The 27,355-nt window shown below is 49.1% G+C and overlaps 1 non-coding gene and 15 pseudogenes across 1 annotated transcript; all 16 read right to left on the bottom strand.

The window, feature by feature from the left end:
* Nucleotides 1-551: 551 nt before the first annotated feature.
* On the bottom strand, nucleotides 552-765 carry LOC137328662 (U2 spliceosomal RNA; annotated as a pseudogene).
* A 1,402-nt stretch (nucleotides 766-2,167) lies between these two features.
* On the bottom strand, nucleotides 2,168-2,381 carry LOC137328534 (U2 spliceosomal RNA; annotated as a pseudogene).
* A 1,398-nt stretch (nucleotides 2,382-3,779) lies between these two features.
* Nucleotides 3,780-3,996, bottom strand: LOC137328478 (U2 spliceosomal RNA; annotated as a pseudogene).
* A 1,383-nt stretch (nucleotides 3,997-5,379) lies between these two features.
* LOC137328440 (U2 spliceosomal RNA) lies at nucleotides 5,380-5,590 on the bottom strand (annotated as a pseudogene).
* Nucleotides 5,591-6,973: 1,383 nt separating this feature from the next.
* On the bottom strand, nucleotides 6,974-7,182 carry LOC137328413 (U2 spliceosomal RNA; annotated as a pseudogene).
* Nucleotides 7,183-8,580: 1,398 nt separating this feature from the next.
* LOC137328333 (U2 spliceosomal RNA) lies at nucleotides 8,581-8,783 on the bottom strand (annotated as a pseudogene).
* A 1,402-nt stretch (nucleotides 8,784-10,185) lies between these two features.
* On the bottom strand, nucleotides 10,186-10,392 carry LOC137328371 (U2 spliceosomal RNA; annotated as a pseudogene).
* Nucleotides 10,393-11,790: 1,398 nt separating this feature from the next.
* On the bottom strand, nucleotides 11,791-11,981 carry LOC137330579 (U2 spliceosomal RNA). Its single transcript, XR_010965056.1, has one exon. It is a non-coding gene; the product is annotated as a U2 spliceosomal RNA (small nuclear RNA).
* Nucleotides 11,982-13,196: 1,215 nt separating this feature from the next.
* Nucleotides 13,197-13,406, bottom strand: LOC137328426 (U2 spliceosomal RNA; annotated as a pseudogene).
* Nucleotides 13,407-14,804: 1,398 nt separating this feature from the next.
* LOC137328331 (U2 spliceosomal RNA) lies at nucleotides 14,805-15,007 on the bottom strand (annotated as a pseudogene).
* Nucleotides 15,008-16,413: 1,406 nt separating this feature from the next.
* Nucleotides 16,414-16,616, bottom strand: LOC137328322 (U2 spliceosomal RNA; annotated as a pseudogene).
* A 1,409-nt stretch (nucleotides 16,617-18,025) lies between these two features.
* Nucleotides 18,026-18,235, bottom strand: LOC137328425 (U2 spliceosomal RNA; annotated as a pseudogene).
* A 1,406-nt stretch (nucleotides 18,236-19,641) lies between these two features.
* LOC137328361 (U2 spliceosomal RNA) lies at nucleotides 19,642-19,847 on the bottom strand (annotated as a pseudogene).
* A 1,398-nt stretch (nucleotides 19,848-21,245) lies between these two features.
* Nucleotides 21,246-21,458, bottom strand: LOC137328456 (U2 spliceosomal RNA; annotated as a pseudogene).
* A 1,398-nt stretch (nucleotides 21,459-22,856) lies between these two features.
* LOC137328477 (U2 spliceosomal RNA) lies at nucleotides 22,857-23,073 on the bottom strand (annotated as a pseudogene).
* A 1,406-nt stretch (nucleotides 23,074-24,479) lies between these two features.
* LOC137328294 (U2 spliceosomal RNA) lies at nucleotides 24,480-24,657 on the bottom strand (annotated as a pseudogene).
* Nucleotides 24,658-27,355: the final 2,698 nt, after the last annotated feature.

The raw sequence follows: 27,355 nt of genomic DNA, 5'->3' as shown, positions 1-27,355 counted from the left end.
GAAGTGCCGATTGAAAGCTGTCTCTCAAGCTGCTCCCTCACTGGGCCCTGTCCGTTGTCATGTTAATGGCTGGGTTAACTGTCGCAAGCAACAAGGCGTTAATGTTTCAGGAGTGCCGATTGAAAGCTGTCTCTCAAGCTGCTCCCTGACTGGGCCCTGTCCGTTGTCATGTTAATGGCTGGGTTAACTGTCGCAAGCAACAAGGCGTTAATGTTTCAGGAGTGCCGATTGCAATTGAAAGCTGTCTCTCAAGCTGCTCCTCCCCCGAAAGAAACGAGGAGTTAATGTTTCGGAAACGCCTATTGCAATTGAAAGCTGTCTCTCAAGCTGGACGTCCAGTTATTTTGCAGTTTCAATTATATCGCTGGCTGCGTGCGTGCGTGCGTGCGTGCGTGCGAGCGGCACTCAGCCCAGGAGAAGAAAAAGATACCACTGAGCTGAGAAAGTCAGTGCAATATATATGCTTTATTCTCACTAATAATACATACACACACACACATGTACAGAGACGCTGGGAACGAGCTGTTTTTCTTTTTGAATATCTCCCCACAGGGAGGTGCACCGTTCCCAGAGACACTGCAATACTGGGTCGATGCGTGGAGTGGACGGAGCAAGCCCCTATTCCATCTCCCTGTTCCAAAAATCAATTTAATATATGGTCCCCAGATAGGGGACGTATTAGATATTAAACTGATAAGAACAGATTTTTTTTTTTTTTTTTTTTTTTTTTTCTGACACTCTGGGGTGCCTTATTGCCTTACAGATTCATTCCAGATTCCTTACAGTGACATTACATCAAGCCAAAGCTCTACAAGCCAAAGCTCTACACTCTGCCCGAGGGGATTTCTCCCTGACTGCATCCCCCCGGCATACAATGGCAGGAAGGCTCCAAATGGTTGCCTTCCCCCACTTGACCACTTGATCTTAGCCAAAAGGCCGAGAAGCGATACCGCGCTCGATGCGAATTGATCTTGGGTCCTGTTTGCCCTCCTTCTTTTTTCTCTGCCTGACTGTGTTTAAAGCAGTCTCGCAGCACTGCCGTTCTGGGCACATTTTTGCCACCGTTTCTAATTGCAACAGTGGATCAGTTGAAAGAAGTTGCCGTTTTCTCCTTTCTTGCTCGGACTGCGTGACAGATTGGTAACTTTGCCAGTAGGCCACCAATCAGATGGGAGAGGGTTGGGTCTCAACGGACCTACGTCACTCATTCTCCGTCACTAACGAACTGCCGTGGAAGGAAACCTCTTTAAGGTAAACTAGGGACGTGACGTGACGTGTCTCACAGTGAGTGAGTGAGTGAGTGAGTGAGTGAGTGAGATTGCAACAGACAATCGAGAAAGAGGTGAGGTGCTGACAATCAGCAGCTCGTGTTTAAACATTCCTTCCACAGCAGGCAAGACCAATCAAAAGAAAATACTGCAGATGCTGGCTGTGGCTCGGCTGCCTGCCTGGCTGGCTGGCTGGAGATGGGAAATAAAAAGACAAGACGTGTTAATGGCTGGGTTAACTGTCGCAAGCAACAAGGCGTTAATGTTTCAGGAGTGCCGATTGCAATTGAAAGCTGTCTCTCAAGCTGCTCCTCCCCCGAAAGAAACGAGGCGTTAATGTTTCGGAAGTGCCGATTGAAAGCTGTCTCTCAAGCTGCTCCCTCACTGGGCCCTGTCCGTTGTCATGTTAATGGCTGGGTTAACTGTCGCAAGCAACAAGGCGTTAATGTTTCAGGAGTGCCGATTGAAAGCTGTCTCTCAAGCTGCTCCCTGACTGGGCCCTGTCCGTTGTCATGTTAATGGCTGGGTTAACTGTCGCAAGCAACAAGGCGTTAATGTTTCAGGAGTGCCGATTGCAATTGAAAGCTGTCTCTCAAGCTGCTCCTCCCCCGAAAGAAACGAGGAGTTAATGTTTCGGAAACGCCTATTGCAATTGAAAGCTGTCTCTCAAGCTGGACGTCCAGTTATTTTGCAGTTTCAATTATATCGCTGGCTGCGTGCGTGCGTGCGTGCGTGTGTGCGTGCGAGCGGCACTCAGCCCAGGAGAAGAAAAAGATACCACTGAGCTGAGAAAGTCAGTGCAATATATATGCTTTATTCTCACTAATAATACATACACACACACACATGTACAGAGACGCTGGGAACGAGCTGTTTTTCTTTTTGAATATCTCCCCACACGGAGGTGCACCGTTCCCAGAGACACTGCAATACTGGGTCGATGCGTGGAGTGGACGGAGCAAGCCCCTATTCCATCTCCCTGTTCCAAAAATCAATTTAATATATGGTCCCCAGATAGGGGACGTATCAGATATTAAACTGATAAGAACAGATTTTTTTTTTTTTTTTTTTTTTTTTTTCTGACACTCTGGGGTGCCTTATTGCCTTACAGATTCATTCCAGATTCCTTGCAGTGACATTACATCAAGCCAAAGCTCTACAAGCCAAAGCTCTACACTCTGCCCGAGGGGATTTCTCCCTGACTGCATCCCCCCGGCATACAATGGCAGGAAGGCTCCAAATGGTTGCCTTCCCCCACTTGACCACTTGATCTTAGCCAAAAGGCCGAGAAGCGATACCGCGCTCGATGCGAATTGATCTTGGGTCCTGTTTGCCCTCCTTCTTTTTTCTCTGCCTGACTGTGTTTAAAGCAGTCTCGCAGCACTGCCGTTCTGGGCACATTTTTGCCACCGTTTCTAATTGCAACAGTGGATCAGTTGAAAGAAGTTGCCGTTTTCTCCTTTCTTGCTCGGACTGCGTGACAGATTGGTAACTTTGCCAGTAGGCCACCAATCAGATGGGAGAGGGTTGGGTCTCAACGGACCTACGTCACTCATTCTCCGTCACTAACGAACTGCCGTGGAAGGAAACCTCTTTAAGGTAAACTAGGGACGTGACGTGACGTGTCTCACAGTGAGTGAGTGAGTGAGTGAGTGAGTGAGTGAGATTGCAACAGACAATCGAGAAAGAGGTGAGGTGCTGACAATCAGCAGCTCGTGTTTAAACATTCCTTCCACAGCAGGCAAGACCAATCAAAAGAAAATACTGCAGATGCTGGCTGTGGCTCGGCTGCCTGCCTGGCTGGCTGGCTGGAGATGGGAAATAAAAAGACAAGACGTGTTAATGGCTGGGTTAACTGTCGCAAGCAACAAGGCGTTAATGTTTCAGGAGTGCCGATTGCAATTGAAAGCTGTCTCTCAAGCTGCTCCTCCCCCGAAAGAAACGAGGCGTTAATGTTTCGGAAGTGCCGATTGAAAGCTGTCTCTCAAGCTGCTCCCTCACTGGGCCCTGTCCGTTGTCATGTTAATGGCTGGGTTAACTGTCGCAAGCAACAAGGCGTTAATGTTTCAGGAGTGCCGATTGAAAGCTGTCTCTCAAGCTGCTCCCTGACTGGGCCCTGTCCGTTGTCATGTTAATGGCTGGGTTAACTGTCGCAAGCAACAAGGCGTTAATGTTTCAGGAGTGCCGATTGCAATTGAAAGCTGTCTCTCAAGCTGCTCCTCCCCCGAAAGAAACGAGGAGTTAATGTTTCGGAAACGCCTATTGCAATTGAAAGCTGTCTCTCAAGCTGGACGTCCAGTTATTTTGCAGTTTCAATTATATCGCTGGCTGCGTGCGTGCGTGCGTGCGTGCGTGCGAGCGGCACTCAGCCCAGGAGAAGAAAAAGATACCACTGAGCTGAGAAAGTCAGTGCAATATATATGCTTTATTCTCACTAATAATACATACACACACACACATGTACAGAGACGCTGGGAACGAGCTGTTTTTCTTTTTGAATATCTCCCCACAGGGAGGTGCACCGTTCCCAGAGACACTGCAATACTGGGTCGATGCGTGGAGTGGACGGAGCAAGCCCCTATTCCATCTCCCTGTTCCAAAAATCAATTTAATATATGGTCCCCAGATAGGGGACGTATCAGATATTAAACTGATAAGAACAGATTTTTTTTTTTTTTTTTTTTTTTTTTTTTTCTGACACTCTGGGGTGCCTTATTGCCTTACAGATTCATTCCAGATTCCTTGCAGTGACATTACATCAAGCCAAAGCTCTACACTCTGCCCGAGGGGATTTCTCCCTGACTGCATCCCCCCGGCATACAATGGCAGGAAGGCTCCAAATGGTTGCCTTCCCCCACTTGACCACTTGATCTTAGCCAAAAGGCCGAGAAGCGATACCGCGCTCGATGCGAATTGATCTTGGGTCCTGTTTGCCCTCCTTCTTTTTTCTCTGCCTGACTGTGTTTAAAGCAGTCTCGCAGCACTGCCGTTCTGGGCACATTTTTGCCACCGTTTCTAATTGCAACAGTGGATCAGTTGAAAGAAGTTGCCGTTTTCTCCTTTCTTGCTCGGACTGCGTGACAGATTGGTAACTTTGCCAGTAGGCCACCAATCAGATGGGAGAGGGTTGGGTCTCAACGGACCTACGTCACTCATTCTCCGTCACTAACGAACTGCCGTGGAAGGAAACCTCTTTAAGGTAAACTAGGGACGTGACGTGACGTGTCTCACAGTGAGTGAGTGAGTGAGTGAGTGAGTGAGTGAGATTGCAACAGACAATCGAGAAAGAGGTGAGGTGCTGACAATCAGCAGCTCGTGTTTAAACATTCCTTCCACAGCAGGCAAGACCAATCAAAAGAAAATACTGCAGATGCTGGCTGTGGCTCGGCTGCCTGCCTGGCTGGCTGGCTGGAGATGGGAAATAAAAAGACAAGACGTGTTAATGGCTGGGTTAACTGTCGCAAGCAACAAGGCGTTAATGTTTCAGGAGTGCCGATTGCAATTGAAAGCTGTCTCTCAAGCTGCTCCTCCCCCGAAAGAAACGAGGCGTTAATGTTTCGGAAGTGCCGATTGAAAGCTGTCTCTCAAGCTGCTCCCTCACTGGGCCCTGTCCGTTGTCATGTTAATGGCTGGGTTAACTGTCGCAAGCAACAAGGCGTTAATGTTTCAGGAGTGCCGATTGAAAGCTGTCTCTCAAGCTGCTCCCTGACTGGGCCCTGTCCGTTGTCATGTTAATGGCTGGGTTAACTGTCGCAAGCAACAAGGCGTTAATGTTTCAGGAGTGCCGATTGCAATTGAAAGCTGTCTCTCAAGCTGCTCCTCCCCCGAAAGAAACGAGGAGTTAATGTTTCGGAAACGCCTATTGCAATTGAAAGCTGTCTCTCAAGCTGGACGTCCAGTTATTTTGCAGTTTCAATTATATCGCTGGCTGCGTGCGTGCGTGCGTGCGTGCGTGCGAGCGGCACTCAGCCCAGGAGAAGAAAAAGATACCACTGAGCTGAGAAAGTCAGTGCAATATATATGCTTTATTCTCACTAATAATACATACACACACACACATGTACAGAGACGCTGGGAACGAGCTGTTTTTCTTTTTGAATATCTCCCCACAGGGAGGTGCACCGTTCCCAGAGACACTGCAATACTGGGTCGATGCGTGGAGTGGACGGAGCAAGCCCCTATTCCATCTCCCTGTTCCAAAAATCAATTTAATATATGGTCCCCAGATAGGGGACGTATCAGATATTAAACTGATAAGAACAGATTTTTTTTTTTTTTTTTTTTTTTTCTGACACTCTGGGGTGCCTTATTGCCTTACAGATTCATTCCAGATTCCTTGCAGTGACATTACATCAAGCCAAAGCTCTACACTCTGCCCGAGGGGATTTCTCCCTGACTGCATCCCCCCGGCATACAATGGCAGGAAGGCTCCAAATGGTTGCCTTCCCCCACTTGACCACTTGATCTTAGCCAAAAGGCCGAGAAGCGATACCGCGCTCGATGCGAATTGATCTTGGGTCCTGTTTGCCCTCCTTCTTTTTTCTCTGCCTGACTGTGTTTAAAGCAGTCTCGCAGCACTGCCGTTCTGGGCACATTTTTGCCACCGTTTCTAATTGCAACAGTGGATCAGTTGAAAGAAGTTGCCGTTTTCTCCTTTCTTGCTCGGACTGCGTGACAGATTGGTAACTTTGCCAGTAGGCCACCAATCAGATGGGAGAGGGTTGGGTCTCAACGGACCTACGTCACTCATTCTCCGTCACTAACGAACTGCCGTGGAAGGAAACCTCTTTAAGGTAAACTAGGGACGTGACGTGACGTGTCTCACAGTGAGTGAGTGAGTGAGTGAGTGAGTGAGTGAGATTGCAACAGACAATCGAGAAAGAGGTGAGGTGCTGACAATCAGCAGCTCGTGTTTAAACATTCCTTCCACAGCAGGCAAGACCAATCAAAAGAAAATACTGCAGATGCTGGCTGTGGCTCGGCTGCCTGCCTGGCTGGCTGGCTGGAGATGGGAAATAAAAAGACAAGACGTGTTAATGGCTGGGTTAACTGTCGCAAGCAACAAGGCGTTAATGTTTCAGGAGTGCCGATTGCAATTGAAAGCTGTCTCTCAAGCTGCTCCTCCCCCGAAAGAAACGAGGCGTTAATGTTTCGGAAGTGCCGATTGAAAGCTGTCTCTCAAGCTGCTCCCTCACTGGGCCCTGTCCGTTGTCATGTTAATGGCTGGGTTAACTGTCGCAAGCAACAAGGCGTTAATGTTTCAGGAGTGCCGATTGAAAGCTGTCTCTCAAGCTGCTCCCTGACTGGGCCCTGTCCGTTGTCATGTTAATGGCTGGGTTAACTGTCGCAAGCAACAAGGCGTTAATGTTTCAGGAGTGCCGATTGCAATTGAAAGCTGTCTCTCAAGCTGCTCCTCCCCCGAAAGAAACGAGGAGTTAATGTTTCGGAAACGCCTATTGCAATTGAAAGCTGTCTCTCAAGCTGGACGTCCAGTTATTTTGCAGTTTCAATTATATCGCTGGCTGCGTGCGTGCGTGCGTGCGTGCGTGCGAGCGGCACTCAGCCCAGGAGAAGAAAAAGATACCACTGAGCTGAGAAAGTCAGTGCAATATATATGCTTTATTCTCACTAATAATACATACACACACACACATGTACAGAGACGCTGGGAACGAGCTGTTTTTCTTTTTGAATATCTCCCCACAGGGAGGTGCACCGTTCCCAGAGACACTGCAATACTGGGTCGATGCGTGGAGTGGACGGAGCAAGCCCCTATTCCATCTCCCTGTTCCAAAAATCAATTTAATATATGGTCCCCAGATAGGGGACGTATCAGATATTAAACTGATAAGAACAGATTTTTTTTTTTTTTTTTTTTTTCTGACACTCTGGGGTGCCTTATTGCCTTACAGATTCATTCCAGATTCCTTGCAGTGACATTACATCAAGCCAAAGCTCTACAAGCCAAAGCTCTACACTCTGCCCGAGGGGATTTCTCCCTGACTGCATCCCCCCGGCATACAATGGCAGGAAGGCTCCAAATGCTTGCCTTCCCCCACTTGACCACTTGATCTTAGCCAAAAGGCCGAGAAGCGATACCGCGCTCGATGCGAATTGATCTTGGGTCCTGTTTGCCCTCCTTCTTTTTTCTCTGCCTGACTGTGTTTAAAGCAGTCTCGCAGCACTGCCGTTCTGGGCACATTTTTGCCACCGTTTCTAATTGCAACAGTGGATCAGTTGAAAGAAGTTGCCGTTTTCTCCTTTCTTGCTCGGACTGCGTGACAGATTGGTAACTTTGCCAGTAGGCCACCAATCAGATGGGAGAGGGTTGGGTCTCAACGGACCTACGTCACTCATTCTCCGTCACTAACGAACTGCCGTGGAAGGAAACCTCTTTAAGGTAAACTAGGGACGTGACGTGACGTGTCTCACAGTGAGTGAGTGAGTGAGTGAGTGAGTGAGTGAGATTGCAACAGACAATCGAGAAAGAGGTGAGGTGCTGACAATCAGCAGCTCGTGTTTAAACATTCCTTCCACAGCAGGCAAGACCAATCAAAAGAAAATACTGCAGATGCTGGCTGTGGCTCGGCTGCCTGCCTGGCTGGCTGGCTGGAGATGGGAAATAAAAAGACAAGACGTGTTAATGGCTGGGTTAACTGTCGCAAGCAACAAGGCGTTAATGTTTCAGGAGTGCCGATTGCAATTGAAAGCTGTCTCTCAAGCTGCTCCTCCCCCGAAAGAAACGAGGCGTTAATGTTTCGGAAGTGCCGATTGAAAGCTGTCTCTCAAGCTGCTCCCTCACTGGGCCCTGTCCGTTGTCATGTTAATGGCTGGGTTAACTGTCGCAAGCAACAAGGCGTTAATGTTTCAGGAGTGCCGATTGAAAGCTGTCTCTCAAGCTGCTCCCTGACTGGGCCCTGTCCGTTGTCATGTTAATGGCTGGGTTAACTGTCGCAAGCAACAAGGCGTTAATGTTTCAGGAGTGCCGATTGCAATTGAAAGCTGTCTCTCAAGCTGCTCCTCCCCCGAAAGAAACGAGGAGTTAATGTTTCGGAAACGCCTATTGCAATTGAAAGCTGTCTCTCAAGCTGGACGTCCAGTTATTTTGCAGTTTCAATTATATCGCTGGCTGCGTGCGTGCGTGCGTGCGTGCGTGCGAGCGGCACTCAGCCCAGGAGAAGAAAAAGATACCACTGAGCTGAGAAAGTCAGTGCAATATATATGCTTTATTCTCACTAATAATACATACACACACACACATGTACAGAGACGCTGGGAACGAGCTGTTTTTCTTTTTGAATATCTCCCCACAGGGAGGTGCACCGTTCCCAGAGACACTGCAATACTGGGTCGATGCGTGGAGTGGACGGAGCAAGCCCCTATTCCATCTCCCTGTTCCAAAAATCAATTTAATATATGGTCCCCAGATAGGGGACGTATCAGATATTAAACTGATAAGAACAGATTTTTTTTTTTTTTTTCTGACACTCTGGGGTGCCTTATTGCCTTACAGATTCATTCCAGATTCCTTGCAGTGACATGACATCAAGCCAAAGCTCTACAAGCCAAAGCTCTACACTCTGCCCGAGGGGATTTCTCCCTGACTGCATCCCCCCGGCATACAATGGCAGGAAGGCTCCAAATGGTTGCCTTCCCCCACTTGACCACTTGATCTTAGCCAAAAGGCCGAGAAGCGATACCGCGCTCGATGCGAATTGATCTTGGGTCCTGTTTGCCCTCCTTCTTTTTTCTCTGCCTGACTGTGTTTAAAGCAGTCTCGCAGCACTGCCGTTCTGGGCACATTTTTGCCACCGTTTCTAATTGCAACAGTGGATCAGTTGAAAGAAGTTGCCGTTTTCTCCTTTCTTGCTCGGACTGCGTGACAGATTGGTAACTTTGCCAGTAGGCCACCAATCAGATGGGAGAGGGTTGGGTCTCAACGGACCTACGTCACTCATTCTCCGTCACTAACGAACTGCCGTGGAAGGAAACCTCTTTAAGGTAAACTAGGGACGTGACGTGACGTGTCTCACAGTGAGTGAGTGAGTGAGTGAGTGAGTGAGTGAGTGAGATTGCAACAGACAATCGAGAAAGAGGTGAGGTGCTGACAATCAGCAGCTCGTGTTTAAACATTCCTTCCACAGCAGGCAAGACCAATCAAAAGAAAATACTGCAGATGCTGGCTGTGGCTCGGCTGCCTGCCTGGCTGGCTGGCTGGAGATGGGAAATAAAAAGACAAGACGTGTTAATGGCTGGGTTAACTGTCGCAAGCAACAAGGCGTTAATGTTTCAGGAGTGCCGATTGCAATTGAAAGCTGTCTCTCAAGCTGCTCCTCCCCCGAAAGAAACGAGGCGTTAATGTTTCGGAAGTGCCGATTGAAAGCTGTCTCTCAAGCTGCTCCCTCACTGGGCCCTGTCCGTTGTCATGTTAATGGCTGGGTTAACTGTCGCAAGCAACAAGGCGTTAATGTTTCAGGAGTGCCGATTGAAAGCTGTCTCTCAAGCTGCTCCCTGACTGGGCCCTGTCCGTTGTCATGTTAATGGCTGGGTTAACTGTCGCAAGCAACAAGGCGTTAATGTTTCAGGAGTGCCGATTGCAATTGAAAGCTGTCTCTCAAGCTGCTCCTCCCCCGAAAGAAACGAGGAGTTAATGTTTCGGAAACGCCTATTGCAATTGAAAGCTGTCTCTCAAGCTGGACGTCCAGTTATTTTGCAGTTTCAATTATATCGCTGGCTGCGTGCGTGCGTGCGTGCGTGCGTGCGAGCGGCACTCAGCCCAGGAGAAGAAAAAGATACCACTGAGCTGAGAAAGTCAGTGCAATATATATGCTTTATTCTCACTAATAATACATACACACACACACATGTACAGAGACGCTGGGAACGAGCTGTTTTTCTTTTTGAATATCTCCCCACAGGGAGGTGCACCGTTCCCAGAGACACTGCAATACTGGGTCGATGCGTGGAGTGGACGGAGCAAGCCCCTATTCCATCTCCCTGTTCCAAAAATCAATTTAATATATGGTCCCCAGATAGGGGACGTATCAGATATTAAACTGATAAGAACAGATTTTTTTTTTTTTTTTTTTCCTGACACTCTGGGGTGCCTTATTGCCTTACAGATTCATTCCAGATTCCTTGCAGTGACATTACATCAAGCCAAAGCTCTACAAGCCAAAGCTCTGCACTCTGCCCGAGGGGATTTCTCCCTGACTGCATCCCCCCGGCATACAATGGCAGGAAGGCTCCAAATGGTTGCCTTCCCCCACTTGACCACTTGATCTTAGCCAAAAGGCCGAGAAGCGATACCGCGCTCGATGCGAATTGATCTTGGGTCCTGTTTGCCCTCCTTCTTTTTTCTCTGCCTGACTGTGTTTAAAGCAGTCTCGCAGCACTGCCGTTCTGGGCACATTTTTGCCACCGTTTCTAATTGCAACAGTGGATCAGTTGAAAGAAGTTGCCGTTTTCTCCTTTCTTGCTCGGACTGCGTGACAGATTGGTAACTTTGCCAGTAGGCCACCAATCAGATGGGAGAGGGTTGGGTCTCAACGGACCTACGTCACTCATTCTCCGTCACTAACGAACTGCCGTGGAAGGAAACCTCTTTAAGGTAAACTAGGGACGTGACGTGACGTGTCTCACAGTGAGTGAGTGAGTGAGTGAGTGAGTGAGTGAGATTGCAACAGACAATCGAGAAAGAGGTGAGGTGCTGACAATCAGCAGCTCGTGTTTAAACATTCCTTCCACAGCAGGCAAGACCAATCAAAAGAAAATACTGCAGATGCTGGCTGTGGCTCGGCTGCCTGCCTGGCTGGCTGGCTGGAGATGGGAAATAAAAAGACAAGACGTGTTAATGGCTGGGTTAACTGTCGCAAGCAACAAGGCGTTAATGTTTCAGGAGTGCCGATTGCAATTGAAAGCTGTCTCTCAAGCTGCTCCTCCCCCGAAAGAAACGAGGCGTTAATGTTTCGGAAGTGCCGATTGAAAGCTGTCTCTCAAGCTGCTCCCTCACTGGGCCCTGTCCGTTGTCATGTTAATGGCTGGGTTAACTGTCGCAAGCAACAAGGCGTTAATGTTTCAGGAGTGCCGATTGAAAGCTGTCTCTCAAGCTGCTCCCTGACTGGGCCCTGTCCGTTGTCATGTTAATGGCTGGGTTAACTGTCGCAAGCAACAAGGCGTTAATGTTTCAGGAGTGCCGATTGCAATTGAAAGCTGTCTCTCAAGCTGCTCCTCCCCCGAAAGAAACGAGGAGTTAATGTTTCGGAAACGCCTATTGCAATTGAAAGCTGTCTCTCAAGCTGGACGTCCAGTTATTTTGCAGTTTCAATTATATCGCTGGCTGCGTGCGTGCGTGCGTGCGTGCGTGCGAGCGGCACTCAGCCCAGGAGAAGAAAAAGATACCACTGAGCTGAGAAAGTCAGTGCAATATATATGCTTTATTCTCACTAATAATACATACACACACACACATGTACAGAGACGCTGGGAACGAGCTGTTTTTCTTTTTGAATATCTCCCCACAGGGAGGTGCACCGTTCCCAGAGACACTGCAATACTGGGTCGATGCGTGGAGTGGACGGAGCAAGCCCCTATTCCATCTCCCTGTTCCAAAAATCAATTTAATATATGGTCCCCAGATAGGGGACGTATCAGATATTAAACTGATAAGAACAGATACTACACTTGATCTTAGCCAAAAGGCCGAGAAGCGATACCGCGCTCGATGCGAATTGATCTTGGGTCCTGTTTGCCCTCCTTCTTTTTTCTCTGCCTGACTGTGTTTAAAGCAGTCTCGCAGCACTGCCGTTCTGGGCACATTTTTGCCACCGTTTCTAATTGCAACAGTGGATCAGTTGAAAGAAGTTGCCGTTTTCTCCTTTCTTGCTCGGACTGCGTGACAGATTGGTAACTTTGCCAGTAGGCCACCAATCAGATGGGAGAGGGTTGGGTCTCAACGGACCTACGTCACTCATTCTCCGTCACTAACGAACTGCCGTGGAAGGAAACCTCTTTAAGGTAAACTAGGGACGTGACGTGACGTGTCTCACAGTGAGTGAGTGAGTGAGTGAGTGAGTGAGTGAGATTGCAACAGACAATCGAGAAAGAGGTGAGGTGCTGACAATCAGCAGCTCGTGTTTAAACATTCCTTCCACAGCAGGCAAGACCAATCAAAAGAAAATACTGCAGATGCTGGCTGTGGCTCGGCTGCCTGCCTGGCTGGCTGGCTGGAGATGGGAAATAAAAAGACAAGACGTGTTAATGGCTGGGTTAACTGTCGCAAGCAACAAGGCGTTAATGTTTCAGGAGTGCCGATTGCAATTGAAAGCTGTCTCTCAAGCTGCTCCTCCCCCGAAAGAAACGAGGCGTTAATGTTTCGGAAGTGCCGATTGAAAGCTGTCTCTCAAGCTGCTCCCTCACTGGGCCCTGTCCGTTGTCATGTTAATGGCTGGGTTAACTGTCGCAAGCAACAAGGCGTTAATGTTTCAGGAGTGCCGATTGAAAGCTGTCTCTCAAGCTGCTCCCTGACTGGGCCCTGTCCGTTGTCATGTTAATGGCTGGGTTAACTGTCGCAAGCAACAAGGCGTTAATGTTTCAGGAGTGCCGATTGCAATTGAAAGCTGTCTCTCAAGCTGCTCCTCCCCCGAAAGAAACGAGGAGTTAATGTTTCGGAAACGCCTATTGCAATTGAAAGCTGTCTCTCAAGCTGGACGTCCAGTTATTTTGCAGTTTCAATTATATCGCTGGCTGCGTGCGTGCGTGCGTGCGTGCGTGCGAGCGGCACTCAGCCCAGGAGAAGAAAAAGATACCACTGAGCTGAGAAAGTCAGTGCAATATATATGCTTTATTCTCACTAATAATACATACACACACACACATGTACAGAGACGCTGGGAACGAGCTGTTTTTCTTTTTGAATATCTCCCCACAGGGAGGTGCACCGTTCCCAGAGACACTGCAATACTGGGTCGATGCGTGGAGTGGACGGAGCAAGCCCCTATTCCATCTCCCTGTTCCAAAAATCAATTTAATATATGGTCCCCAGATAGGGGACGTATCAGATATTAAACTGATAAGAACAGATTTTTTTTTTTTTTTTTTTTTTTCTGACACTCTGGGGTGCCTTATTGCCTTACAGATTCATTCCAGATTCCTTGCAGTGACATTACATCAAGCCAAAGCTCTACAAGCCAAAGCTCGACACTCTGCCCGAGGGGATTTCTCCCTGACCGCATCCCCCCGGCATACAATGGCAGGAAGGCTCCAAATGGTTGCCTTCCCCCACTTGACCACTTGATCTTAGCCAAAAGGCCGAGAAGCGATACCGCGCTCGATGCGAATTGATCTTGGGTCCTGTTTGCCCTCCTTCTTTTTTCTCTGCCTGACTGTGTTTAAAGCAGTCTCGCAGCACTGCCGTTCTGGGCACATTTTTGCCACCGTTTCTAATTGCAACAGTGGATCAGTTGAAAGAAGTTGCCGTTTTCTCCTTTCTTGCTCGGACTGCGTGACAGATTGGTAACTTTGCCAGTAGGCCACCAATCAGATGGGAGAGGGTTGGGTCTCAACGGACCTACGTCACTCATTCTCCGTCACTAACGAACTGCCGTGGAAGGAAACCTCTTTAAGGTAAACTAGGGACGTGACGTGACGTGTCTCACAGTGAGTGAGTGAGTGAGTGAGTGAGTGAGTGAGATTGCAACAGACAATCGAGAAAGAGGTGAGGTGCTGACAATCAGCAGCTCGTGTTTAAACATTCCTTCCACAGCAGGCAAGACCAATCAAAAGAAAATACTGCAGATGCTGGCTCTGGCTCGGCTGCCTGCCTGGCTGGCTGGCTGGAGATGGGAAATAAAAAGACAAGACGTGTTAATGGCTGGGTTAACTGTCGCAAGCAACAAGGCGTTAATGTTTCAGGAGTGCCGATTGCAATTGAAAGCTGTCTCTCAAGCTGCTCCTCCCCCGAAAGAAACGAGGCGTTAATGTTTCGGAAGTGCCGATTGAAAGCTGTCTCTCAAGCTGCTCCCTCACTGGGCCCTGTCCGTTGTCATGTTAATGGCTGGGTTAACTGTCGCAAGCAACAAGGCGTTAATGTTTCAGGAGTGCCGATTGAAAGCTGTCTCTCAAGCTGCTCCCTGACTGGGCCCTGTCCGTTGTCATGTTAATGGCTGGGTTAACTGTCGCAAGCAACAAGGCGTTAATGTTTCAGGAGTGCCGATTGCAATTGAAAGCTGTCTCTCAAGCTGCTCCTCCCCCGAAAGAAACGAGGAGTTAATGTTTCGGAAACGCCTATTGCAATTGAAAGCTGTCTCTCAAGCTGGACGTCCAGTTATTTTGCAGTTTCAATTATATCGCTGGCTGCGTGCGTGCGTGCGTGCGTGCGTGCGAGCGGCACTCAGCCCAGGAGAAGAAAAAGATACCACTGAGCTGAGAAAGTCAGTGCAATATATATGCTTTATTCTCACTAATAATACATACACACACACACATGTACAGAGACGCTGGGAACGAGCTGTTTTTCTTTTTGAATATCTCCCCACAGGGAGGTGCACCGTTCCCAGAGACACTGCAATACTGGGTCGATGCGTGGAGTGGACGGAGCAAGCCCCTATTCCATCTCCCTGTTCCAAAAATCAATTTAATATATGGTCCCCAGATAGGGGACGTATCAGATATTAAACTGATAAGAACAGATTTTTTTTTTTTTTTTCTGACACTCTGGGGTGCCTTATTGCCTTACAGATTCATTCCAGATTCCTTGCAGTGACATTACATCAAGCCAAAGCTCTACAAGCCAAAGCTCTACACTCTGCCCGAGGGGATTTCTCCCTGACTGCATCCCCCCGGCATACAATGGCAGGAAGGCTCCAAAAGGATGCCTTCCCCCACTTGACCACTTGATCTTAGCCAAAAGGCCGAGAAGCGATACCGCGCTCGATGCGAATTGATCTTGGGTCCTGTTTGCCCTCCTTCTTTTTTCTCTGCCTGACTGTGTTTAAAGCAGTCTCGCAGCACTGCCGTTCTGGGCACATTTTTGCCACCGTTTCTAATTGCAACAGTGGATCAGTTGAAAGAAGTTGCCGTTTTCTCCTTTCTTGCTCGGACTGCGTGACAGATTGGTAACTTTGCCAGTAGGCCACCAATCAGATGGGAGAGGGTTGGGTCTCAACGGACCTACGTCACTCATTCTCCGTCACTAACGAACTGCCGTGGAAGGAAACCTCTTTAAGGTAAACTAGGGACGTGACGTGACGTGTCTCACAGTGAGTGAGTGAGTGAGTGAGTGAGTGAGTGAGTGAGTGAGATTGCAACAGACAATCGAGAAAGAGGTGAGGTGCTGACAATCAGCAGCTCGTGTTTAAACATTCCTTCCACAGCAGGCAAGACCAATCAAAAGAAAATACTGCAGATGCTGGCTCTGGCTCGGCTGCCTGCCTGGCTGGCTGGCTGGAGATGGGAAATAAAAAGACAAGACGTGTTAATGGCTGGGTTAACTGTCGCAAGCAACAAGGCGTTAATGTTTCAGGAGTGCCGATTGCAATTGAAAGCTGTCTCTCAAGCTGCTCCTCCCCCGAAAGAAACGAGGCGTTAATGTTTCGGAAGTGCCGATTGAAAGCTGTCTCTCAAGCTGCTCCCTCACTGGGCCCTGTCCGTTGTCATGTTAATGGCTGGGTTAACTGTCGCAAGCAACAAGGCGTTAATGTTTCAGGAGTGCCGATTGAAAGCTGTCTCTCAAGCTGCTCCCTGACTGGGCCCTGTCCGTTGTCATGTTAATGGCTGGGTTAACTGTCGCAAGCAACAAGGCGTTAATGTTTCAGGAGTGCCGATTGCAATTGAAAGCTGTCTCTCAAGCTGCTCCTCCCCCGAAAGAAACGAGGAGTTAATGTTTCGGAAACGCCTATTGCAATTGAAAGCTGTCTCTCAAGCTGGACGTCCAGTTATTTTGCAGTTTCAATTATATCGCTGGCTGCGTGCGTGCGTGCGTGCGTGCGTGCGAGCGGCACTCAGCCCAGGAGAAGAAAAAGATACCACTGAGCTGAGAAAGTCAGTGCAATATATATGCTTTATTCTCACTAATAATACATACACACACACACATGTACAGAGACGCTGGGAACGAGCTGTTTTTCTTTTTGAATATCTCCCCACAGGGAGGTGCACCGTTCCCAGAGACACTGCAATACTGGGTCGATGCGTGGAGTGGACGGAGCAAGCCCCTATTCCATCTCCCTGTTCCAAAAATCAATTTAATATATGGTCCCCAGATAGGGGACGTATCAGATATTAAACTGATAAGAACAGATTTTTTTTTTTCTGACACTCTGGGGTGCCTTATTGCCTTACAGATTCATTCCAGATTCCTTGCAGTGACATTACATCAAGCCAAAGCTCTACAAGCCAAAGCTCTACACTCTGCCCGAGGGGATTTCTCCCTGACTGCATCCCCCCGGCATACAATGGCAGGAAGGCTCCAAATGGTTGCCTTCCCCCACTTGACCACTTGATCTTAGCCAAAAGGCCGAGAAGCGATACCGCGCTCGATGCGAATTGATCTTGGGTCCTGTTTGCCCTCCTTCTTTTTTCTCTGCCTGACTGTGTTTAAAGCAGTCTCGCAGCACTGCCGTTCTGGGCACATTTTTGCCACCGTTTCTAATTGCAACAGTGGATCAGTTGAAAGAAGTTGCCGTTTTCTCCTTTCTTGCTCGGACTGCGTGACAGATTGGTAACTTTGCCAGTAGGCCACCAATCAGATGGGAGAGGGTTGGGTCTCAACGGACCTACGTCACTCATTCTCCGTCACTAACGAACTGCCGTGGAAGGAAACCTCTTTAAGGTAAACTAGGGACGTGACGTGACGTGTCTCACAGTGAGTGAGTGAGTGAGTGAGTGAGTGAGTGAGTGAGTGAGTGAGTGAGATTGCAACAGACAATCGAGAAAGAGGTGAGGTGCTGACAATCAGCAGCTCGTGTTTAAACATTCCTTCCACAGCAGGCAAGACCAATCAAAAGAAAATACTGCAGATGCTGGCTCTGGCTCGGCTGCCTGCCTGGCTGGCTGGCTGGAGATGGGAAATAAAAAGACAAGACGTGTTAATGGCTGGGTTAACTGTCGCAAGCAACAAGGCGTTAATGTTTCAGGAGTGCCGATTGCAATTGAAAGCTGTCTCTCAAGCTGCTCCTCCCCCGAAAGAAACGAGGCGTTAATGTTTCGGAAGTGCCGATTGAAAGCTGTCTCTCAAGCTGCTCCCTCACTGGGCCCTGTCCGTTGTCATGTTAATGGCTGGGTTAACTGTCGCAAGCAACAAGGCGTTAATGTTTCAGGAGTGCCGATTGAAAGCTGTCTCTCAAGCTGCTCCCTGACTGGGCCCTGTCCGTTGTCATGTTAATGGCTGGGTTAACTGTCGCAAGCAACAAGGCGTTAATGTTTCAGGAGTGCCGATTGCAATTGAAAGCTGTCTCTCAAGCTGCTCCTCCCCCGAAAGAAACGAGGAGTTAATGTTTCGGAAACGCCTATTGCAATTGAAAGCTGTCTCTCAAGCTGGACGTCCAGTTATTTTGCAGTTTCAATTATATCGCTGGCTGCGTGCGTGCGTGCGTGCGTGCGTGCGAGCGGCACTCAGCCCAGGAGAAGAAAAAGATACCACTGAGCTGAGAAAGTCAGTGCAATATATATGCTTTATTCTCACTAATAATACATACACACACACACATGTACAGAGACGCTGGGAACGAGCTGTTTTTCTTTTTGAATATCTCCCCACAGGGAGGTGCACCGTTCCCAGAGACACTGCAATACTGGGTCGATGCGTGGAGTGGACGGAGCAAGCCCCTATTCCATCTCCCTGTTCCAAAAATCAATTTAATATATGGTCCCCAGATAGGGGACGTATCAGATATTAAACTGATAAGAACAGATTTTTTTTTTTTTTTTTTTTTTTCTGACACTCTGGGGTGCCTTATTGCCTTACAGATTCATTCCAGATTCCTTGCAGTGACATTACATCAAGCCAAAGCTCTACAAGCCAAAGCTCTGCACTCTGCCCGAGGGGATTTCTCCCTGACTGCATCCCCCCGGCATACAATGGCAGGAAGGCTCCAAATGGTCGCCTTCCCCCACTTGACCACTTGATCTTAGCCAAAAGGCCGAGAAGCGATACCGCGCTCGATGCGAATTGATCTTGGGTCCTGTTTGCCCTCCTTCTTTTTTCTCTGCCTGACTGTGTTTAAAGCAGTCTCGCAGCACTGCCGTTCTGGGCACATTTTTGCCACCGTTTCTAATTGCAACAGTGGATCAGTTGAAAGAAGTTGCCGTTTTCTCCTTTCTTGCTCGGACTGCGTGACAGATTGGTAACTTTGCCAGTAGGCCACCAATCAGATGGGAGAGGGTTGGGTCTCAACGGACCTACGTCACTCATTCTCCGTCACTAACGAACTGCCGTGGAAGGAAACCTCTTTAAGGTAAACTAGGGACGTGACGTGACGTGTCTCACAGTGAGTGAGTGAGTGAGTGAGTGAGTGAGTGAGTGAGTGAGATTGCAACAGACAATCGAGAAAGAGGTGAGGTGCTGACAATCAGCAGCTCGTGTTTAAACATTCCTTCCACAGCAGGCAAGACCAATCAAAAGAAAATACTGCAGATGCTGGCTCTGGCTCGGCTGCCTGCCTGGCTGGCTGGCTGGAGATGGGAAATAAAAAGACAAGACGTGTTAATGGCTGGGTTAACTGTCGCAAGCAACAAGGCGTTAATGTTTCAGGAGTGCCGATTGCAATTGAAAGCTGTCTCTCAAGCTGCTCCTCCCCCGAAAGAAACGAGGCGTTAATGTTTCGGAAGTGCCGATTGAAAGCTGTCTCTCAAGCTGCTCCCTCACTGGGCCCTGTCCGTTGTCATGTTAATGGCTGGGTTAACTGTCGCAAGCAACAAGGCGTTAATGTTTCAGGAGTGCCGATTGAAAGCTGTCTCTCAAGCTGCTCCCTGACTGGGCCCTGTCCGTTGTCATGTTAATGGCTGGGTTAACTGTCGCAAGCAACAAGGCGTTAATGTTTCAGGAGTGCCGATTGCAATTGAAAGCTGTCTCTCAAGCTGCTCCTCCCCCGAAAGAAACGAGGAGTTAATGTTTCGGAAACGCCTATTGCAATTGAAAGCTGTCTCTCAAGCTGGACGTCCAGTTATTTTGCAGTTTCAATTATATCGCTGGCTGCGTGCGTGCGTGCGTGCGTGCATGCGAGCGGCACTCAGCCCAGGAGAAGAAAAAGATACCACTGAGCTGAGAAAGTCAGTGCAATATATATGCTTTATTCTCACTAATAATACATACACACACACACATGTACAGAGACGCTGGGAACGAGCTGTTTTTCTTTTTGAATATCTCCCCACAGGGAGGTGCACCGTTCCCAGAGACACTGCAATACTGGGTCGATGCGTGGAGTGGACGGAGCAAGCCCCTATTCCATCTCCCTGTTCCAAAAATCAATTTAATATATGGTCCCCAGATAGGGGACGTATCAGATATTAAACTGATAAGAACAGATTTTTTTTTTTTTTTTTTTCTGACACTCTGGGGTGCCTTATTGCCTTACAGATTCATTCCAGATTCCTTGCAGTGACATTACATCAAGCCAAAGCTCTACAAGCCAAAGCTCTACACTCTGCCCGAGGGGATTTCTCCCTGACTGCATCCCCCCGGCATACAATGGCAGGAAGGCTCCAAATGGTTGCCTTCCCCCACTTGACCACTTGATCTTAGCCAAAAGGCCGAGAAGCGATACCGCGCTCGATGCGAATTGATCTTGGGTCCTGTTTGCCCTCCTTCTTTTTTCTCTGCCTGACTGTGTTTAAAGCAGTCTCGCAGCACTGCCGTTCTGGGCACATTTTTGCCACCGTTTCTAATTGCAACAGTGGATCAGTTGAAAGAAGTTGCCGTTTTCTCCTTTCTTGCTCGGACTGCGTGACAGATTGGTAACTTTGCCAGTAGGCCACCAATCAGATGGGAGAGGGTTGGGTCTCAACGGACCTACGTCACTCATTCTCCGTCACTAACGAACTGCCGTGGAAGGAAACCTCTTTAAGGTAAACTAGGGACGTGACGTGACGTGTCTCACAGTGAGTGAGTGAGTGAGTGAGTGAGTGAGTGAGATTGCAACAGACAATCGAGAAAGAGGTGAGGTGCTGACAATCAGCAGCTCGTGTTTAAACATTCCTTCCACAGCAGGCAAGACCAATCAAAAGAAAATACTGCAGATGCTGGCTGTGGCTCGGCTGCCTGCCTGGCTGGCTGGCTGGAGATGGGAAATAAAAAGACAAGACGTGTTAATGGCTGGGTTAACTGTCGCAAGCAACAAGGCGTTAATGTTTCAGGAGTGCCGATTGCAATTGAAAGCTGTCTCTCAAGCTGCTCCTCCCCCGAAAGAAACGAGGCGTTAATGTTTCGGAAGTGCCGATTGAAAGCTGTCTCTCAAGCTGCTCCCTCACTGGGCCCTGTCCGTTGTCATGTTAATGGCTGGGTTAACTGTCGCAAGCAACAAGGCGTTAATGTTTCAGGAGTGCCGATTGAAAGCTGTCTCTCAAGCTGCTCCCTGACTGGGCCCTGTCCGTTGTCATGTTAATGGCTGGGTTAACTGTCGCAAGCAACAAGGCGTTAATGTTTCAGGAGTGCCGATTGCAATTGAAAGCTGTCTCTCAAGCTGCTCCTCCCCCGAAAGAAACGAGGAGTTAATGTTTCGGAAACGCCTATTGCAATTGAAAGCTGTCTCTCAAGCTGGACGTCCAGTTATTTTGCAGTTTCAATTATATCGCTGGCTGCGTGCGTGCGTGCGTGCGTGCGTGCGAGCGGCACTCAGCCCAGGAGAAGAAAAAGATACCACTGAGCTGAGAAAGTCAGTGCAATATATATGCTTTATTCTCACTAATAATACATACACACACACACATGTACAGAGACGCTGGGAACGAGCTGTTTTTCTTTTTGAATATCTCCCCACAGGGAGGTGCACCGTTCCCAGAGACACTGCAATACTGGGTCGATGCGTGGAGTGGACGGAGCAAGCCCCTATTCCATCTCCCTGTTCCAAAAATCAATTTAATATATGGTCCCCAGATAGGGGACGTATCAGATATTAAACTGATAAGAACAGATTTTTTTTTTTTTTTTTTTTTTTTTTCTGACACTCTGGGGTGCCTTATTGCCTTACAGATTCATTCCAGATTCCTTGCAGTGACATTACATCAAGCCAAAGCTCTACAAGCCAAAGCTCTACACTCTGCCCGAGGGGATTTCTCCCTGACTGCATCCCCCCGGCATACAATGGCAGGAAGGCTCCAAATGGTTGCCTTCCCCCACTTGACCACTTGATCTTAGCCAAAAGGCCGAGAAGCGATACCGCGCTCGATGCGAATTGATCTTGGGTCCTGTTTGCCCTCCTTCTTTTTTCTCTGCCTGACTGTGTTTAAAGCAGTCTCGCAGCACTGCCGTTCTGGGCACATTTTTGCCACCGTTTCTAATTGCAACAGTGGATCAGTTGAAAGAAGTTGCCGTTTTCTCCTTTCTTGCTCGGACTGCGTGACAGATTGGTAACTTTGCCAGTAGGCCACCAATCAGATGGGAGAGGGTTGGGTCTCAACGGACCTACGTCACTCATTCTCCGTCACTAACGAACTGCCGTGGAAGGAAACCTCTTTAAGGTAAACTAGGGACGTGACGTGACGTGTCTCACAGTGAGTGAGTGAGTGAGTGAGTGAGTGAGTGAGATTGCAACAGACAATCGAGAAAGAGGTGAGGTGCTGACAATCAGCAGCTCGTGTTTAAACATTCCTTCCACAGCAGGCAAGACCAATCAAAAGAAAATACTGCAGATGCTGGCTGTGGCTCGGCTGCCTGCCTGGCTGGCTGGCTGGAGATGGGAAATAAAAAGACAAGACGTGTTAATGGCTGGGTTAACTGTCGCAAGCAACAAGGCGTTAATGTTTCAGGAGTGCCGATTGCAATTGAAAGCTGTCTCTCAAGCTGCTCCTCCCCCGAAAGAAACAAGGCGTTAATGTTTCGGAAGTGCCGATTGAAAGCTGTCTCTCAAGCTGCTCCCTCACTGGGCCCTGTCCGTTGTCATGTTAATGGCTGGGTTAACTGTCGCAAGCAACAAGGCGTTAATGTTTCAGGAGTGCCGATTGAAAGCTGTCTCTCAAGCTGCTCCCTGACTGGGCCCTGTCCGTTGTCATGTTAATGGCTGGGTTAACTGTCGCAAGCAACAAGGCGTTAATGTTTCAGGAGTGCCGATTGCAATTGAAAGCTGTCTCTCAAGCTGCTCCTCCCCCGAAAGAAACGAGGAGTTAATGTTTCGGAAACGCCTATTGCAATTGAAAGCTGTCTCTCAAGCTGGACGTCCAGTTATTTTGCAGTTTCAATTATATCGCTGGCTGCGTGCGTGCGTGCGTGCGTGCGTGCGAGCGGCACTCAGCCCAGGAGAAGAAAAAGATACCACTGAGCTGAGAAAGTCAGTGCAATATATATGCTTTATTCTCACTAATAATACATACACACACACACATGTACAGAGACGCTGGGAACGAGCTGTTTTTCTTTTTGAATATCTCCCCACAGGGAGGTGCACCGTTCCCAGAGACACTGCAATACTGGGTCGATGCGTGGAGTGGACGGAGCAAGCCCCTATTCCATCTCCCTGTTCCAAAAATCAATTTAATATATGGTCCCCAGATAGGGGACGTATCAGATATTAAACTGATAAGAACAGATTTTTTTTTTTTTTTTTTTTTTTTTTTTTTCTGACACTCTGGGGTGCCTTATTGCCTTACAGATTCATTCCAGATTCCTTGCAGTGACATTACATCAAGCCAAAGCTCTACAAGCCAAAGCTCTACACTCTGCCCGAGGGGATTTCTCCCTGACTGCATCCCCCCGGCATACAATGGCAGGAAGGCTCCAAATGGTTGCCTTCCCCCACTTGACCACTTGATCTTAGCCAAAAGGCCGAGAAGCGATACCGCGCTCGATGCGAATTGATCTTGGGTCCTGTTTGCCCTCCTTCTTTTTTCTCTGCCTGACTGTGTTTAAAGCAGTCTCGCAGCACTGCCGTTCTGGGCACATTTTTGCCACCGTTTCTAATTGCAACAGTGGATCAGTTGAAAGAAGTTGCCGTTTTCTCCTTTCTTGCTCGGACTGCGTGACAGATTGGTAACTTTGCCAGTAGGCCACCAATCAGATGGGAGAGGGTTGGGTCTCAACGGACCTACGTCACTCATTCTCCGTCACTAACGAACTGCCGTGGAAGGAAACCTCTTTAAGGTAAACTAGGGACGTGACGTGACGTGTCTCACAGTGAGTGAGTGAGTGAGTGAGTGAGTGAGTGAGTGAGTGAGATTGCAACAGACAATCGAGAAAGAGGTGAGGTGCTGACAATCAGCAGCTCGTGTTTAAACATTCCTTCCACAGCAGGCAAGACCAATCAAAAGAAAATACTGCAGATGCTGGCTCTGGCTCGGCTGCCTGCCTGGCTGGCTGGCTGGAGATGGGAAATAAAAAGACAAGACGTGTTAATGGCTGGGTTAACTGTCGCAAGCAACAAGGCGTTAATGTTTCAGGAGTGCCGATTGCAATTGAAAGCTGTCTCTCAAGCTGCTCCTCCCCCGAAAGAAACGAGGCGTTAATGTTTCGGAAGTGCCGATTGAAAGCTGTCTCTCAAGCTGCTCCCTCACTGGGCCCTGTCCGTTGTCATGTTAATGGCTGGGTTAACTGTCGCAAGCAACAAGGCGTTAATGTTTCAGGAGTGCCGATTGAAAGCTGTCTCTCAAGCTGCTCCCTGACTGGGCCCTGTCCGTTGTCATGTTAATGGCTGGGTTAACTGTCGCAAGCAACAAGGCGTTAATGTTTCAGGAGTGCCGATTGCAATTGAAAGCTGTCTCTCAAGCTGCTCCTCCCCCGAAAGAAACGAGGAGTTAATGTTTCGGAAACGCCTATTGCAATTGAAAGCTGTCTCTCAAGCTGGACGTCCAGTTATTTTGCAGTTTCAATTATATCGCTGGCTGCGTGCGTGCGTGCGTGCGTGCATGCGAGCGGCACTCAGCCCAGGAGAAGAAAAAGATACCACTGAGCTGAGAAAGTCAGTGCAATATATATGCTTTATTCTCACTAATAATACATACACACACACACATGTACAGAGACGCTGGGAACGAGCTGTTTTTCTTTTTGAATATCTCCCCACAGGGAGGTGCACCGTTCCCAGAGACACTGCAATACTGGGTCGATGCGTGGAGTGGACGGAGCAAGCCCCTATTCCATCTCCCTGTTCCAAAAATCAATTTAATATATGGTCCCCAGATAGGGGACGTATCAGATATTAAACTGATAAGAACAGATTTTTTTTTTTTTTCCAAAAAATATACTTTATTCATAAAAATTTGCAGCAGTACATACAAAAACAGTTGTCATATCACTTTCCAAACGTACACAATACAGATTATACAATTTGCAGGTTACGTTAAGTGCAGTACAATGAAAACATTGGACATCATTACAGTTCATGACACTCTCGGGTGTCTCATTGCATCATACTCAACACAGATTATTGATTACAGATTCATTTCTGGTCCATTTCAGATTCATTTCAGGTACATTACAGCAATTTGAATTTTACATTCTGCCCGAGGGGGTTTTTCCCTGATTGCAGCCCCTCGGTTTACAATGGCGGGAAGGCTCTAAACAGTTGCCTTTCCCCACAGGGCCTTTGCGGCGGCCGCACCCATCCTCAGTGCGTCCCTCAGCACGTAGTCCTGGACCTTGGAATGTGCCAGTCTGCAACACTCGGTCGAGGACAGCTCCTTGTGCTGGAAGACCAGCAAGTTTCGGGCAGACCAAAGGGCGTCTTTCACCGAGTTGATGGTCTTCCAGCAGCAGCCGATGTCCGTCTCAGTGTGCGTCCCCGGGAACAGCCCGTAGAGCACAGAAACCTGTGTTACGGAACTGCTTGGGACGAACCTGGACAGATACCACTGCATCTCTCTCCAGACCTTCTTTGCAAAGGCACATTCCATAAGGAGATGGGTGACGGTCTCGTCTCCACCGCAGCCTCCTCTGGGACAGCGCGCGGTGGCGCTGAGAGCCCGGGAGTGCATGAAGGATCTGACGGGAAGGGCCCTTCTCACCACCAGCCAAGCTAGGTCTTGGTGCTTGTTTGAAAGCTCTGGCGATGAGGCGTTCTGCCAAATGACATTGACAGTCTGCTCGGGGAACCAACCGACAGGATCCACCATCTCCTTTTCCCGCAGGGTCTCGAGGACGTTACGTGCGGACCACTTGCTGATCGCCTTGTGGTCAAAGGTGTTTTCCTGCACAAACCTTTCCACGCAGGACAGGTGGGGCGGAACGGTCCAACTGGACGGAGCGTTCCGTGGCAGTGTGGCCAGGCCCATCCTTCTCAACACCGGGGACAGGTAGAACCTCAGCACGTAGTGACACTTTGTGTTTGCGTACTGAGGGTCTATGCACAGCTTGATGCAGCCGCACACAAAGGTGGCCATCAGGATGAGGGCCACGTTGGGCACGCCTTTCCCCCCTTTCTCTGGAGATTTGTACATCGTGACCCTGCGGACACGGTCCATTTTTGATCTCCAGACAAAGTGGAAGATGGCTCGGGTGACTGTCGCGGCGCAGGAGCGAGGTATGGGCCAGACCTGCGCCACGTACAGCAACACCGAGAGCACCTCGCACCTGATGACCAGGTTCTTGCCCACGATCGAGAGGGATCGTTGATCCCACAGTCCCAGTTTCTGCTTAACCTTGGAGATACGCTCCTCCCAGTTTTTGGTGCACGCCCCGGCCCCCCCGAACCAGATCCCCAGCACCTTCAGGTAATCCGACCTGACGGTGAAGGGGACAAAGGATCGGTCGGTCCAGTTCCCAAAGAACATGGCCTCGCTCTTGCTACGATTTACCCTGGCCCCCGAGGCCAGTTCGAACTGGTCGCAGATGCTCATCAATCTGCGGACCGACAGCTGATCCGAGCAAAAGACGGCGACGTCATCCATGTACAGGGAGGCCTTGACCTGAGTGCCTCCGCTGCCTGGGATCGTCACCCCTCTTATGCCCGCATCCCTCCTGATGGACTCGGCAAAGGGTTCGATGCAACACACGAACAAGACGGAGGAGAGAGGACAGCCCTGCCTGACTCCAGATTTGATCGGAAAGCTTTCTGATTCCCACCCGTTGATTGAAACTGCGCTACTGATGTTTGTGTAGAGCAGTTGGATCCAATTTCGGATTCCCTCCCCAAACCCCATTTTGGAGAGCACGTCCATCATGTACGTGTGGGATATTCTGTCAAAGGCCTTCTCCTGGTCCAGGCTAATCAGGCAGGTGTTCACCCCCCTGTCCTGTACGTAGGCAATCGTATCCCTGAGTAGCGCCAGGCTATCAGAGATCTTCCTGCCGGGTACGGCGCAGGTCTGATCGGGGTGGATCACCACCTCCAGGGCTGACTTGACCCGATTGGCGATGACCTTGGACAGAATTTTGTAGTCCACGTTAAGTAGTGAGATGGGTCGCCAATTTTTGATTTCTTCCCTCTCCCCCTTCTGTTTGTAGATGAGGGTGATGATGCCTTTCCTCATGGAGTCTGACATGCTGCCTGCCAGAAGCATACCCCCGTACACTTCCAGCAGGTCTGGGCCTATCCAGTCCCACAGAGCCGAGTACAACTCCATCGGTAAGCCGTCGCTTCCGGGAGTCTTACTCTTCTCGAAGGATCGGACGGCCTTTGTCAGTTCGTCCAGAGTTAGCGGGTGATCCAGACTCTCCCGCTTGCTGTCGTCTAGAACCTCCGTGATAGACGACAAGAAGGAGTGGGAGGCCGCGCTGTCTGTGGGCTTCGCGTCGTACAGTCCGGCATAAAAGGATTTGCAGATCCTCAGTATGTCGGGCTGCGAGGACGTGACCGAGCCGTTCTCTTCCTTCAGGCTGCTGATCACAGAGCTCTCTCTGTGCACCTTTTGGAAGAAGAAGCGCGAGCAAGTCTCGTCCTGCTCCACGGAGCGGACTCTGGACCGGAAGATGATCTTGGAGGCCTCGGAGGCAAAGAGCGAGG

Source organism: Heptranchias perlo, chromosome 12 (assembly GCF_035084215.1).
Source record: "Heptranchias perlo isolate sHepPer1 chromosome 12, sHepPer1.hap1, whole genome shotgun sequence".
Classification (NCBI taxonomy): domain Eukaryota; kingdom Metazoa; phylum Chordata; class Chondrichthyes; order Hexanchiformes; family Hexanchidae; genus Heptranchias; species Heptranchias perlo.
Note: the sequence above shows the minus strand (reverse complement) of the source record. Positions and strands in the feature narration are given on the sequence as shown.